Source organism: Triturus cristatus, chromosome 3_1 (assembly GCF_964204655.1).
Source record: "Triturus cristatus chromosome 3_1, aTriCri1.1, whole genome shotgun sequence".
Taxonomy (NCBI): domain Eukaryota; kingdom Metazoa; phylum Chordata; class Amphibia; order Caudata; family Salamandridae; genus Triturus; species Triturus cristatus.
In genome coordinates, this window is record NC_140583.1 from 384312336 (window position 1) to 384328841 (window position 16506).

Genomic DNA, 16506 nt, shown 5'->3' on the forward strand with positions numbered 1-16506 from the left:
ATTTATTGGTGTATATATGCATTCTTTGCAGACTTTGTGAATCCTGAGCCCTCCCCTATTCCTGCAGACCCCGGGCCTTTGGAACTTGGCTTAATGGTGTAACATAAATTTAAAAGTATTCAGTACAAAAATACAGCGCTTGGCCACAGGTCATGCACGATTGGGGATAAGCCGTCTGCAAAGGGTTAGGTGCAGAGTCTGTGACCAAACCAACTGTGCACTGCGGAAGGATGTTGCCCCCCATTGTAGTATTTGGCATAAGCCTGGCGTCTACATAACAACTGTGGTCAACCCCTGCTGCACATGGCATACGGTCATGCACTGTGGGTGTTGCCTCCCTTCGAAAGTTGAAAACAAGGCCTGGCAACTGGACAGTCGGTGCATCCAACCACACTGCATAAGAGCAAATTAATTAAGCAGTGAGGTTGGCTGCTTGTGGAGCGTTGGATGCAGAGTTTGGAGGCCAGGCCCTACAGCAGCCATTCTAGTAGGTCTGAAGAGTGCTGGATAGGTCTGGACAGAAGCCATGCCATTTTGCTAATCCCTCTTGAGAACGACCGGAACGCTCTACATTGTGGATGTTGGCTGCCAGCAGAGAGTTGAGAGCAGGGCTTAGCCTCCAGCCTGGCACTGCAACCAATGTTCGCTGTACCCAGCTGGAGTTGGCTCCCCAAAGAGGATTGCAAAACAAGACTCTGCAATTCACCTAAAAGCCACAGTCAAGGTGCAATAATGGTTATGATTTAAATCCGAAAACCCCTGAAATTCTCAAGCTATAGATAGGAGCCCAAACCATAACCCGCAGAACCACCATGTAAACTATAACGTGCTCACCAAATGCAATAATTATGGACCTCACAATACTTTGCCAATAAATAACATCTAAAAGTGAAATGCAATTAAACAACAACACATGATCAAACCAATTAATGATACGCCATTCATAGTATTCTCTGTAAAGTGTTAAAGGAAATCTGATATGTAATATCATCTGCAAGATGATTTATAACTTTTTCAATTTCATCTCTTTCATTATGTGTGAGATCACAAGCGTTGTTGCCTTGGTTGAGTTTTGGATTGTACCAATGGGAATTGTGAGTAAATGCCCTTTCTGTGTCCTCCCCAAAATTGTTCTGACATCCATTAGTGGTTTTATGATTCTGACTGATGGACTCTGCTAAACATGTTCCAGTGTATAGGGCCTGACCTTTAAACTTAAACTCCTATTGAAAACTTTAACTTTTCGATAAGGCCATAGTATATGGTACTTAAATACGCCCATGGCATAAAAAGGTAAATATCATCTGTGGACTGCAGCATTTATTGTGCCATTCAAGACAAAGGAAATAATACCTTCAAGTCTACCATTTTAGCCTGACTGTTTTCTGTTGACAAAAACCAAAGTAAATGATGGACGGAGTGTTGAACATTGCAAGCACTCACCCCCAGTCAACTGATCTGGGTTTAATCCATCACCGTTCTTTAGCCCACTCTGCCATCCCAGTTCAGACATGGCCATATGCAAATCAGTCTGACCCTGTGCTTCATGGGAACAGTCCAGCCCGAACTGCCAAGCCATGTCTTCCCTGGACCGGAAACAAGCTTCCTAGAACCGGTTTCTGGCATTTCAGCCGTCTTCAGCCAGGCTTGCTTGAATCCAGTGGCAAAGTGGACAAGGGACTCACGTCTGAGCATACCCTGCCAACTTATGGCGAACAAAGCAAAAACCAAAGGAAATGATGGACGGAGTGTTGAACATTGCAAGCACTCACCCCCAGTCAACTGATCTGGGTTTAATCCATCACCGTTCTTTAGCCCACTCTGCCACCCCAGTTCAGACATGGCCATATGCAAATCAGTCTGACCCTGTGCTTCATGGGAACAGTCCAGCCCGAACAGCCAAGCCATGTCTTCCCTGGACCGGAAACAAGCTTCCTAGAACCGGTTTCTGGCATTTCAGCCGTCTTCAGCCAGGCTTGCTTGAATCCAGTGGCAAAGTGAGCAAGGGACTCACGTCTGAGCATACCCTGCCAACTTATGGCGAACAAAGCAAAAACCAAAGGAAATGATGGACGGAGTGTTGAACATTGCAAGCACTCACCCCCAGTCAACTGATCTGGGTTTAATCCATCACCGTTCTTTAGCCCACTCTGCCACACCAGTTCAGACATGGCCATATGCAAATCAGTCTGACCCTGTGCTTCATGGGAACAGTCCAGCCCGAACAGCCAAGCCATGTCTTCCCTGGACCGGAAACAAGCTTCCTAGAACCGGTTTCTGGCATTTCAGCCGTCTTTAGCCAGGCTTGCTTGAATCCAGTGGCAAAGTGAGCAAGCGACTCACGTCTGAGCATACCCTGCCAATTTATGGCGAACAAAGCAAAAACCAAAGGAAATGATGGACGGAGTGTTGAACATTGCAAGCACTCACCCCCAGTCAACTGATCTGGGTTTAATCCATCACTGTTCTTTAGCCCACTCTGCCACCCCACTTCAGACATGGCCATATGCAAATCAGTCTGACCCTGTGCTTCATGGGAACAGTCCAGCCCGAACTGTCAAGCCATGTCTTCCCTGGACCGGAAACAAGCTTCCTAAAACCGGTTTCTGGCATTTCAGCATTCTTCAGCCAGACTTGCTTGAATCCAGTGGCATAGTGAGCAAGGGACTCAAGTCTGAGCATACCCTGCAAACTTATGGCGAACAAAGCAAAAACTATAGGAAATGATGGACGGAGTGTTGAACATTGCAAGCACTCACCCCCATTCAACTGATCTGGGTTTAATCCATCACCGTTCTTTAGCCCACTCTACCACCCCAGTTCAGACATGGCCATTTGCAAATCAGTCTGACCCTGTGCTTCATGGGAACAGTCCAGCCCGAACTGCCAAGCCATGTCAAGTCAAGTCAAAGATAGCTGTATTCGATTTTAGAGTTAAAATCATAAAAGCACAATCAGAAGAAACATAGTTAAAAACGAAATCGAATTACATACAAGTTATGTACATCATAAAAGGGGATAGCAGGCATAAAAACAAACACTAAAAATTAATCCAAAATTAATCTGCATCGGATTGCGAATTTTAAAAACTTGGATACAGCACTAATAGTTATTTTATCTTCCAATAGGAGTAACTTTAGATACGCAGGTCTGCACTGTCTTAGGCCCCAGATCTTAAGGAGGGGAATCAGTTATTTCTTTCTTCCCCAAGCGTAGTACTTGCAAAAAAGGACACAATGTATTGAAGATTGTAAAGCAAGATCATCACAGGGGCAATTAATTAAATTGAAGGACCAATCATTACTCACTGGAAATGTTATTAACCTATACAAGGTACCAGTTCTCAGGCGCGATAGCAACATTCTGTCGTAACAAGGGTTGTCAGGAGACAGATAAAGCTGCAAGCCAGGGCCCTGGGCAAGTGCATTATATTGAATTACAGATGACTTAGTCCTCTCCTCAAGCCATCTTTTGTTCTCCAGGAAAGCAAGGCAACTCTTCTTAAGAGCCTTTCTGGAGATCAAGGATAGCGAGGAGGGGTTATCAAAAAAAGCTCGATGGCCCATATTAGTCATAAACTCCTTTACATAGGAAATCCAATGAATGTCTTTCCACCTCTCTAGTTTAAGGCAATCACTCAGAATAGATCTATTAAAAACAGTTGCTTCTGAGGTCCATATCTTATGCCATAAGAGTAATGGGTTGATTTTAATGAGATCCGAAATATAGACCAAATCCAATTCCTTATGGCATGTATATGTAGAGGTCGATTTGGGGACCGCTAACAAATAGCCCAGGAAACTGTTTTCTTTTACTTGGATTTCCTGGGGGTCTGCGATACCCCATATGCCAGATCCGTATAAAGCGGTTGATATGCATTTAGACTTGTAGATGTCCATTAAAATACGTACAGGCCTACCCCCTAATTTATTGGCAAACTGTCTGATTGCTCCTATAGTACGGGCAAAAGCAAGATTCCTGGCCCTAATTGCTGTTTTCCAAGTGCCTTTTTGATTAAAAACAATCCCCAGATATGAAAAAATACTAGTAAGTTCTATCTTAGACTTATCGATAAAAGTCTTACAAAGAAGTTTATTCTTTGACGAGCAGCACATGGTAAAGGTTTTCCCTATGTTTATTTTTAGACCCCTAGAACTCATAAAGAGAGAAAAACTGGTTAAAGCCTTTTGAAGGCCCAACTGAGTTCTGGCCATGATGACCGCATCGTCAGCATATAATAAAATAGGAACTGCGGTGCCATCAATTTGAGGATAGTCTAGCTCTTGTTTAATTAAAAAATCTGCCTCTTCATTTATATACAAATTAAAAAGAAAAGGTGCCAAAATACAACCCTGTCTGACACCTTTCATAATTGGAAACTTGCCAGTGCACTCCCCTTTGTTTCCGAAACGCACCTTAGCCCCTGCCTCTCTGTATAATGCTTTAATAAAATTAAGGATGTTTGAATCTATGCCCAAGCCTATTAAAGTGTCCCATAGTACGTCATGGTCCAGGCAATCAAATGCTGAACTAAGGTCAACAAAGGTCATGAAAAGATTACCCTTTTTTGCCATCATGTATTTGCCAGTTATTAAGGCCAAGTTGAGCCCTTGTTCAACAGTACCTAGGCCAGCCTTAAAACCGTACTGGAACTTGGAAATAACATCACATTCCTCTGCCCAAATGTGCAATCTGTTTAAAATAATTCTACCTGCCACTTTCATGAGTGAATCAAGTAGGGAGATCGGCCTATAACATTTGGGATCAGTTCGATCTCCCTTTTTAAAAATAGGCACCACGATGGCTTCCTGCCAGGTCGGTGGAAATCCCTTTATATTAAAACTATTTAGCATGTTAGTCAACAAGGGGGCCCATAAAGAGACAGTATCTTTATATATGTCTGCCGGGACCCCGTCAGGCCCGGGGGCTTTGTTTCTAGCACTTTCCTGTAGGGCCAATTCCACTTCAGAAGGAGAGAAAACAATCCCCAAAGGAAATAAAACAGGGACAGTAGGTTCAATAACAGCCTGCTGGATTAAGGGTTTAGAGGCTATACTGAGCAAAACATCTTTTTTATAAAGCTCAGTAAAGTGAACCACCCAGGTTGATTCTTCAATCACAGGGTCCAACTTATCAGAATTCCTTTCAACGAAGAAGGGGGCGTTTACTGCTTTCCAAAACGCAATGTTATCTCTCAGGGAGTTTGCCTTTACTAATGCATTCCACGCATTCTCCTTGAGCTCCCGCTTCCGTTTTTTATCGATGTTTTATAAGCTGCCCTGGGGGCTCTAACTTCTAGCATATTTTGGGGTTTTTTCTTTAAAATCTGCTTTAAGTTAGAATGTGCCTTGGAGCAATCCGAGTTGAACCATCCAATGGTTTTTTGGTAGGCCTTGTCTCGTAGGGTTCCTGTTAACTTTTTGGCAATGAATGAGGAAATCTGGTCAAAGGCACAAATGGTCAAACTGGGGTCAGGATGATCCTCTAGGCAAATCCTGACATTTTTATATTGATCCAGTATCAGATTCTGAAGAAAGTTTGATGGGTCGACCTTGTTCCATTTTATAGCATATCCATTTTGTCTTGCCAATGAGATAGCATGGCGGGAGAGATTTTCCGCTACGTTTGGGACAGATCTAGTACCCCTATCAATATCAAGAATTGAGCTAATCGGGAAATGGTCACTCATTGCAGTGTCTAATGTTTTAAACAGCAGGACTTTACGATTATGAGTAGTACTAACCACAGTGTAATCTATAACAGACTCTAGACCACGCCCATTAAAAGTAGGTTGGAAATGAACCTGAGGCGTACACAGTTCGTTTGCAAATCCCAAGTCCCATTCAAAAATTAAGCTGTTAAACATATTTCCCACCATGGTATGCTCAAAATGTGTACATGGGTCGCCAATTAAATTAACCATTCCACATATACCAGAATTGTTATGAGGGCACAAGTGACAATTAAAATCTCCTGTCAGAATGATACAAGTATAATTTTGTTCCAAACCAATTGCGCGGGATATTGAATTGTTTAGATCTTCAAATACTTTGTTCAGATCATCCTTCGGGATATTATTATATAAATTTATTAAAATAAGTCGGTTTCCTCCTGCAATTAAACAGAAGACCTGATAACAATTATGCCCCTCTGTATTCTGTTGCTTTATTACCAAATTAACCATGTTGGAAATGTAAGTACAGAGCCCCCCCGAATTTCTACCTCTCCTGGACTGTGTTGCAGGGGTAAAAAATGTACGGTACCCTGCAAGATGAATCTCAACCTGCTCCCAGCACTCCTGAAGACAGATAATGTCATTCTTCTCAATTAGGTCACAAAAGATGGGATCATTTACCTTGTTTGCTAGGCCTGCTATATTCCAAGATAGAAGGGCCAGCTCTCCCCTTACTGCATCTTGGTGACGTTCCTTGTCAGGGGAACAATCTGCACACAAGTTTGGTTCCATCAAAGAAATGTTGTGTTCAGTATCTAACTCCTCGTCAGAGGAGCATGCCGCACACAAATGTGTTTCTGCCAAAGCAGAGTTATATTCCGCGTCAGGCTGTACTGTGGGATAGACAACTTTCGGGGATAAAACAGTTTTTATACCGAGGCCAGAATGTGTAATTGTTTCAGACTCTTGTTTATCAGATTCATCAAATGGAGCTTTGGATGTTATTAGGGGATCTAACAGGTTTTTTATCCCATCCTCGTTAGCATCTCTTTGGGGGTCATTTAGTGAGTAATCTAAGCTTTTGTACGTTTTATTGCAATTAAAACAATGGGGAGGGGAACTAAGTCCAGTCCGATGGAGTCAATCCACCGTCTCTAAGCTACTATAACGATTAGATGTAGGTAATCCTCTCCAGGTGTCACTATATGTTGAGTCCCTGTTGATTTGCCTCCCCCATTCCCTTATGCCCGCTCTTCTGTCACGGGATTTTACAGTGACCCATTTACGATCATTGGGTAAATGGGGATGAGATCTAGGAGGGTAGAAAAAAGATAATCGTTTAGTTTGAATACTCTCATTTATATACTGATTCCCCCAGGAGCAGATGTAGTCAGCCGTTTCCCGGTCCTCGAAATTGACCAGGACACAATCCCCCTGTATTGTTTTTCTTTCTACCCCCACCCAGGAAACCCTGCGGACCATTAGGATCTTACTCGTCCTGTTCGGAGGGAGTGGTCGGTTTGTATTAAGCCAATATTGGATCTTATTTTTCAAAGATTCAAAGGGTTCTTCTTTGTCCTCTTTCAATTCGGGGACGCCCGTTAAAATCACCAAGTAAGGAGATGCTTCTGGGGGCAAATCTATAACTGTATTTCCCGGTTTAAGACCCCTATTAGAATCTTTCTGTTTGCGTAGCCCTTGATCATTATTTCCAGGAGGATGATTAATTTTTTCTGTTATACAGTTCTCTGTGTTGACAGATGCCAAACTATTTGCTTTTGTAGCGTGGGTTAACACTTTAGCTGTTGAAGGTCCCACTGATAAATTTTTTATACCTTTTAGTACCCCTTCCACACTCTTTGATGGGCCAATGTTAGTCGAGGTCTTAAAGGAAGCAGCCACATCTATTAACTGCGTCTCAATCTTCTTCAATCTAATTTCCAGCGGGGCAAGATATATTCTAAAAAGCTCCTTTATGTGTTCAATTAAATTATGGTCAGCCTTCAAAGGCTCCGAATTTATAGTCATCGGGGAAGAAGTAACAATGCTGGACAAATCCAATAACTGACTATCCGCAATGGGACAATTTTTAGTAGGGCCCTCTTTTAGCTGTTGTTCAGTTCGTTCTATCCCTCTAATGTGAAGTTCGCCTTTCCCTTTATCCCCAGTAGCAATGATTTTTTTTTTTGACTTACTGAACTTATTTACTTTAGGTTCATTTTTCTTATATTTTCTGTTTGGATATTTTGTCGTCTTTGGAATTGCACCCTCTTTCTCTCTCATCATCTGACTATTGATTGAGTCTTGCGATCGTGGTTCTAATACCAGAGGCTCTGATGCAAGAATCGGAGACCTCTCTAATTGAGAGGAGGATATGCATTCCGTCATAGAAAAAGACAAATCTACTACATTTGGGATGCTATGTATATCCGCCTGTACTAAGGCAAGGGGTGCTTTGTTACTTATGTTATCGGGAGTTTTAGCTGTTGCAAAGAGGCCCAAAGAGGAGCGTTTAGCTAGTAATAGGTCTTGTGACACTCTTCGTTCCATAAGAGCAATTCCTTGATCAATAACAGAATTGGCTCTTATAATGAAGTTGTCTAATGGGCCAGTAATATTATTAACATCCTTGATCATCCCGCTCCTACTCCCTCGTGTGGTCGCCATGGGTGATAACATATAATTACTACGATTATTAAACAGCAGATATTTACAAGTCAGTGATGATGTCCAATACACACAATTAAAAATGTTAAAAGGGGGGCCCGGTCCGGTCTTACTCGGTCTGTAACGGGCTAGAACGGGCCCGCCCTTGGCCCTGGCTTCGCCCAGCGCTCGTCCTGCGCCGCGTCCCGCGCCGCGTCTCTAGTCTCGGATTAAATAGGTAGTGATCCGCTAAAAGGGGAGTGTCCGGGAGGAGGCCGCAGCTGTAGCTGGTTTCCCAGCCGCGGAACCTCGCAGTCCCTCACGCCCAGGTCAAACACTGAATCGCACAAGCAAAGTTCCTCAAGGCACGAACGGCCCCCGCGAAGTGGGGGCCGTGAGTCGTCTATTTCAAGGCAGGCAGGGGGAGTGTCCGGGAATAGGCCGCAGCTGTAGCTGGTTTCCCAGCCGCGGAACCTCGCAGTCCCTCACGCCCAGGTCAAACACTGAATTGCACAAGCAAAGTTCCTCAAGGCACGAACGGCTCCTGCGAAGCGGGGGCCGTGAGTCGTCTATTTCAAGGCAGGCAGGGGGAGTGTCCGGGAAGAGGCCGCAGCTGTAGCTGGTTTCCCAGCCGCGGAACCTCGCAGTCCCTCACGCCCAGGTCAAACACTGAATTGCACAAGCAAAGTTCCTCAAGGCACGAACAGCCAAGCCATGTCTTCCCTGGACCGGAAACAAGCTTCCTAGAACCGGTTTCTGGCATTTCAGCCGTCTTCAGCCAGGCTTGCTTGAATCCAGTGGCAAAGTGAGCAAGGGACTCACGTCTGAGCATACCCTGCCAACTTATGGCCCAACTTGACTGGGGGTGAGTGCTTACAATGTTCAACACTCCGTCCATGATTTCCTTTGGTTTTTGCGCTGTTTTCTGTTGACACCACAATTATAATCCTGCCTGACAGTTCTGTTTGAGCCACTTGTAACATTTTGTGTACTTGAAATTTAGCAAGCTGGATGCCAGGGCAATTCTTGTTTATCTATTGCCAAGTGCTGAGGGAACCTGCTTTTGTGTTACAAAACCCTTGTCTCTTATTGCGGGTACAGGACTGATTCAGACTAGATGTTATTGCTAGCTGTGGGTGGCACAGAGGAATTCCACACGCTGCTTCCTTACACACCCCCAGCTTCAAGGGTGGCTGAATAATTAGGCCATCTTGGAATTGTCCTGCCACGTGCAATTTGGGAGCTGTTTTCAGGAAATGCAAATAGGAACTAAGGAAGACATAGGCTTGCCCCCCTAGAACATTTACCTCATTGGCTTGGAAGTACCCAGGAGTCACCCCCACCCATTAGCTGGCACAAGGCATTAATGAAACAGCACAAAGCTCGTCCCCAGAGCACTTTCTGGACCTGTAGAAGAACAGCTGAAGACTATGCCAGATGTCTAGCACCGAAGAGGAGCCCTGAAAGGTTGGACCTATCTGCTTGGTACACTACACAAACAAGTGAACTTAAAGGATTTGGGGCCATATGTAGGTAATTTCTATTTACCGATTCCTAAATACCGAATTTTACCGATTCGGTATTTAAGAATCGGTAAATAGAATGTAGGTAAAAAATCGGTAAATTTTACCCATTCGGTAATATTCGTTATTACCGATTCGGTAAATACCGAATCCGCAATAGGGGGAGCATATTCAAGGGTGGCAGGGTGTCACATTGACACCCTGTTGCACTCCTGAATCGTGCATGTGTGCACATGTGGCACACATACATGCCCTAAGGGCACTTTAAAAAAAAGCACTAAATTGCTTTTGAAAAGGTATTCGGTATTTACCATCAACTTGTAGTTGGTGGTAAATAACGAATCCTTAAACCAAAAATGCACTCACTTGAGTGCTCCCTACATAGGATTGAAGGATTCGGTAATTTACCGATTCGGTATTTTACTGATTCCTTAAAATACCGAATCGGTAAATTACCGAATCCTTCAATCCAGCCTCCTACATCTCAAAGGGCTAAATACCGGTCGGTAACGGAAAATTTACCGATTTTCGGCCGTTACCGACCGGTATTAGCCCACCTACATATGGCCCCAAATGGCTAATTTACTGTGTGTCTATAGAAGCACAACAAGCTGCAAGATGCCTTGTTCTGGAAATTCACAGCTGACCAGTGGCAAAAAGAATGTGGAATGGACGTTGCTGGTAGTTGCTGCCTGACAACTTGGGAGTCTCTAAGTGCTCCCCTGACATTTTGAAGGCCATAAACCTGTATCGCTGTTGTTGTTTTAAACATTCGAGACGCCTGGAACCTTTTGAAAATATTTTACTCCTGATCCCGACGGGTATAAGAATCTGACTGCCAATTTCACCAGAGTCGTATTGAATTCCAGTTTTATCTCACACTGAGAAGTTTGCACCTCTCAAACAGTCCCTTTTTGAACTGGGACTTAGACATATTTTTTTAACCTTCCTACTTTCATGCTCAAGCAGAACCAAGTCTCCATCGCTGTCGGACTCAATTCCCATCTAGGCCACTGCGTATTGCAACCAATAACTACCATTGCTGCTTTAGACTTTTTGGTGCTATTTTTACTTAAAACTCTCTGATTCCCCTTATTGGATTTTTGTGATTTTGGTGTAATTTTGTTCAATATATTATTATTTATTTTCTAAATTTGAGTGGGATTTTTATTGTGTTTTGTTGTTGACAGTTTACTGTTTTGGTAATTCTAAGGGGCAGATTTACAAGCCCCTTGCGCCTCTTTTACGCCGCCGTTGTGTCACTTTTGTGACGCAGCGGCAGCGCAAAGCCAGCGCCATGGTGTGGGTTACTTACAATGTGACGCATCTGGGAGATGCGTCACGTTGTAAAGCCCTGCGCCACATGTAGGCGTTCCGGTGCAGGAACGCCTCCTAAAAGTGGCTGAGTGAAATCTACAAGATTTCACTCAGCCACTTTTAAGGCCATGCTGCGTCAAAACCCTGCACCTGCTTGAAGCAGGCGTAAGGATTGACGCATCATTTTAAAGATAGGGCACCCCGAACCTTGCTGGAGCTGCGTCGCGCTTGCAACGCAACTCCAGCAATGCGCAGCCTTTACGGCAGCAGATGCGTCACGCATCTGTCCATTTTTGCTCCATGGTGCGCCGCATTTACAATGCGGCGCATCCATGGTGGCGGAGCCGTGACGCACAATAACTGGCGCAGCGCTGCTGATATGCAGGGATGCGCCAGTTATTGTAAATCTGCCCCTTTATGCTTTACACATTTTCGTTAAGGCAAGCTAGTCAGCTATGTGCCATTGCTACCAGAGTTTGCCTTCAGGTATAAATTATCCTATGACTGTACTGCCTCAGTATTTGAAACCTTTCAAATACTGGGGTAGTCCTTTGCATCATAGCATGTCATATTTCAATTTCAGAGTTCTCTGGGGCTTGGATGTCACTATATTGACTGATATATAGACCTACAAAAATATGACATACTTTGTGATCGAATACCACTATATTGTCAAAACAAGCATATATAAATAGATATAGAACACTATTCTTAACTCCACATCTACTTGCCGTGACTATATAGTGGTAGTCGATATAGTAGAACGTTTTGTAAGTCTATGTTTGGACCACGAAATAGAAGTATAATTCGGTTTATCATCATCATTTGCGCAGTGCTTCTATAAAGTGATATACAGTTAGTCTGAAACTGGACATGAAATTCATACCCAGTGCAGAGAGAATCTGTCTCCAGGGGGTTGGAGTAACCCAGTCCTTTCTGACTGCTTCAAAAGTGATGAGTGTCTCTTGAAAGTACGGATGTGCCACTGTCATCAGCTGGCATTTTTACAGAAACGGTTTTCACTCCTTGAATGTAAAATGAATGTGCAGCATCCCTTTCATAGAGCGTGAGAATCCCAAGTCTCGTTTTACAGAGGCCTGCTATCGTGAGACTGTTATTAGGGACTGTGCCACATGCAGCTTGCTTTCAGTTCTGTTGACTTCTTTTGATGGGATTTCGAGCTCCTGTTGTGACATTATTACATGTTGCAGTTTCTCCGAATCGTCTGAGCCATAATTTTCATGACATAATAATTTGAATGCCGCAAACATAGGAGCTTTGTGCAGCCGTGGCACGAAAAAACTAACCAACAACTTAATTCCAACATATTTAAGGAGAGCAACACAGACGGAGAATGTGGGTGCATAGCACTTTACTATTATTCTTGACTTGTCTTACACACTATCTATTAAAAGCTAACTGTAAACAATGCATACAAGAGAAAATCAATAGAAATGCGTGAAATGTTCTGACAGTCATTTTATAAAAAGTGCACAGTTAGTGAGTATTCTCTAGTAATCTAGGAATGCTGTACATTTAACAAAACGCAGCATCTTTGTTTAAAGAAATACATTTGCATAGCAGGAACACACTGCATGCAATTAATACCACCATGCTAAATTGTGGAAAATGTTGCATGGTTTACAAAAAAGATTCACATTTTTAATGTCTGCATTTCAGGGAATTTTTGTTTTGAGAAAAAAATGACTGTGAACTTAATTTAAATACTCAGTAGTTGAGTAGGAGAGCGGATTTCCAATCAGGACTTTCGATTATGGCAAATCAGTTAACACTAATACTCTTAATGGCGACTTAGAAAGCCAATAATGGGCATGCTAGACTGGGTACTGCCCTCATTGCTAAATGATGTCTGCACTTTCCGCTTTACAGAATAGTGACAGTGTTCAATAAGGGAAGCTTGTGTAATTCCTAGTTTAATATTGGCACATGTGAAGGTGAACAAAGGAATTGGTGTGATGGGATGAAACAGGATTCAACTGATCTCTGTAGTATCTCGTAGAAATTCTCTTCCGGTCTTTGCTAGACAGCCATTGGCTGTGTCTGCTTCTATAAATATTTCACATCAAAGTGACCACGGCTGTACCACACTGGCACGAAAAGTAAAATTAGAATGTATTTTTTCTGGTTTTATCCTATTGTGGCATTCTCATTCTGAAATGATTGCTCCTTTAGGAACGTTTGCCCTTGAAATCCATATGTATACAGTGCTGCCAAAAGGAGATTGTTACTAGGCCTGGGCGAAAATTTCGCTCCGTTCACGGAAATTGCGATAATTTGACATTTTCGCGTTCCGCGGAAAGCGCGAAAATGTCAAAATTTCCACATTCCGCAGCTTATCGATAATTTGGTTCTTGCTCGCGCTGTAAAATAATACATTCTCTCGCGTGCGCGATCGCCTTACCTGAATCCCTGTGTTCGCCGACAAGTTTTCTTGATCTGGTCGCGTTCTCCATGAGATGGTGTATTGTTTTTAGTCATTTGCGCTGTCTCGCGACAGTTCGCGCCCGCAGTGACATCATGCGTCGCGCGATCACGTCTTTCTTCTCGCGATCATGCACGCGAGACAACTGAAAACAAGATGGCCGCGCTCGCGAGCAACCACATGGGTAAGTTGGCGATCCGCAACCATGCAGAAAATCTCGCGAACATGCGGGAAAAAAACGTCTGCATCTTCGCGATATTTCCGCGTGTTTGCGATCATTTTTAACATATTCGCGATAATTCGCGAAAGTGGATTTCGCAAATTACGCCCACCCCTAATTGTTACACATTAAGGACAACAGAAGGCCCAAGGCAGGGCTTGCGACCTACAGCTGGGGACACAAAGAAGAGTGTAAGCAGTAATGAAGAAAAAAATGGTTATGAAACAAACACAAGAAGATGATGGACGGAGTGTAGAAACATTTCAAACACTCACCCCCATACATTGATCTGTGTTGAATCCATCATCATTCTTTAGTTCACTTTGCCACCCCAGTTCAGACACAGCTATATGCAAATCAGGCTTGACCCCGTGCCTCATGGGAACAGTCCATCCCGAACTACCAATCCATGTCTACTCTGGACCAGAAACAAGCATCCTGGGACCGGTTTTGGTCTAATAGCCCTCATCAGCCAGGCTAACTTGAATCCAGTGGCAAAGTGAGCAAGGGACCAATGTCTGGGCATATCCTGCCAACTTAGAGCGAACAAATCAAACACAAGGAGATGATGGACAGAGCGCTGAACTTTTCAGACACTCAGCACCAGTCACAGATCTGGGTTGTATCCATCATCATTCATTAGCTCACTTTGCCACCCCACTTCAGACACAGCTATATGCAAATCAGATTGACCCTGTGCCTCATGGGAACAGTCCAGCCTGAACTACCAAGCCATGTCTTCCCTGGACTGGAAACAAGCATCCTGGGACCGGTTTTGGGCTAGCAACCCTCATCAGCCAGCCTAGCTTGATTTCAGTGGCAAAGTGAGCAAGGGACCCACGTCTGGGCCTACCCTGCCAACTTAGGGTGAACAAAGCAAACACAAGGAGATGATGGATGGAGTGCTGAAACAAAATATACCATGGATGGCCTATGGGATAAGAAGATAAGCACCTGTATATTACGTTCTTTAAGTCTGTCTACCTATTGTGATCTTATCCCAGTGAAGTGAGTTTTTAAGGAAGACCAATACATGATGGGCAAGATGAAAAACATGCAATCTTCTCTTGCATGTTATTTAGATGTTTATGTAGGTGACATTTATGATTATATTTATGTAATGTTATATTTATGTTGTCAATCCAATTCGGAAGTTTAATCTCTGATATAAAAAGTTGCTTTTCATTTAGTATTTTAACTATTTATGAAGTATTCAAATCTTATTTTATAAACTTCTGCATCACCACTCATAAGTCACCCAACTAGCAAATATCAGAAACATGAACTGGACCTGTATTTTTTTTATTTCTTAAACAAATTATTATGTTCAGTTGATAGCCTAACTATATACATAATTTTTTTGCATCAGTTAATCCTAAGAAAGAATGATTTTCAAGTGAACATTCATCTTTGATGAGATGAGGCCCTTTTGGGACCCCATGAACGCCTGAAAGCGTGTTTTGTTAATAAACACAATTCCTTTGCTGAAGGTGAAGGCACGGTAGTAAATTGAATTTGCATTAGGTAGCTTCAATTACAACAATGTCAAGCCCTTCCGTGACACAATAATACTCTTTGTTCCATAGTGATGAGGAAGGATGTATGTAGGCTTGCTGAAATATGTAAGGTGCATTAATAGGTTTTTGATGACGCAAAACCAAAGTACTTTGAACGACTTATTAAAACAAACATTGAAATACACCTCTGAACTAAGGGTGTGGGGGAACAATTTCCAAATAAATTATCCTGCTCAACAAGTTCTGATGGACCAGTTTTTACTCAAAATAAATAACATGTAGCTGGTCGAGGCATCCTGGATTGTTCCAATCTTGAAGACTCATACAGAGTGTGGTGCCCTGAGTATAGTTCAGGATGCAGCGGTAGTTCTAGATTTTGTGTGCACAGAAGGGGCCTGCAGAGATTTAAAAGACCAGCGAGGGCAAACTCACTAGTTACAATAACTCAGAACACACAGAGCCATCGGGTCTAGTACAACAAGAGATCTCAAAAAGGGGCTGACTACAGGGGGTGTCTCTTTTAACCCCTTCAGTGCCCATGACGAGCTGGACTCGTCATGGGCTGCGGTGGCGCTGTGCCCATGACGAGTCCAGCTCGTCATGAACTCCGCCCGCTAATGGAAGGCGCGGCACTGGGCGGGGAAAGGGGCGGGCATGCAAGGGGTTAAGGACGGTTTCCCTCACACACCAATGGTGTCATGCCTCATCATTGGGAATCCTCCTTGCACCATGAAGCCTAGTCATGGTGCGGGCTACAACCCCTTCACTACGAGGGAGGAGCTCAGGGATGTTTTATATTAGAGGGGTTGTTACTAAAACCCAATGTGAGTGGGGTGTCATGAGAGGTGCAGCACAAATAAGTAAGTGACTAACTACAAGGTTAGCCACCTGAACTTTATTCTAGCTACCTTGTGCTAGAGTTAACATCAGAAAAAATAAAAAAATACAACTGAAGCCATTAGATTCAGTCATACTGGATAGTGATCGACATGTTTCAGCCAATGACCTTGCCAGTATCGTGGCTTTCTTCAGGATTTCTATGTTAGCTACTGCTGTGTAAAGTGAACAAAAACCATGAAAAATAATATTGCATTGATGTAATGAGTAGGTATACTAAACCAATGATCCAGGAAATTCAAAAGGACGGATTCATCGGTAGGGCCTGT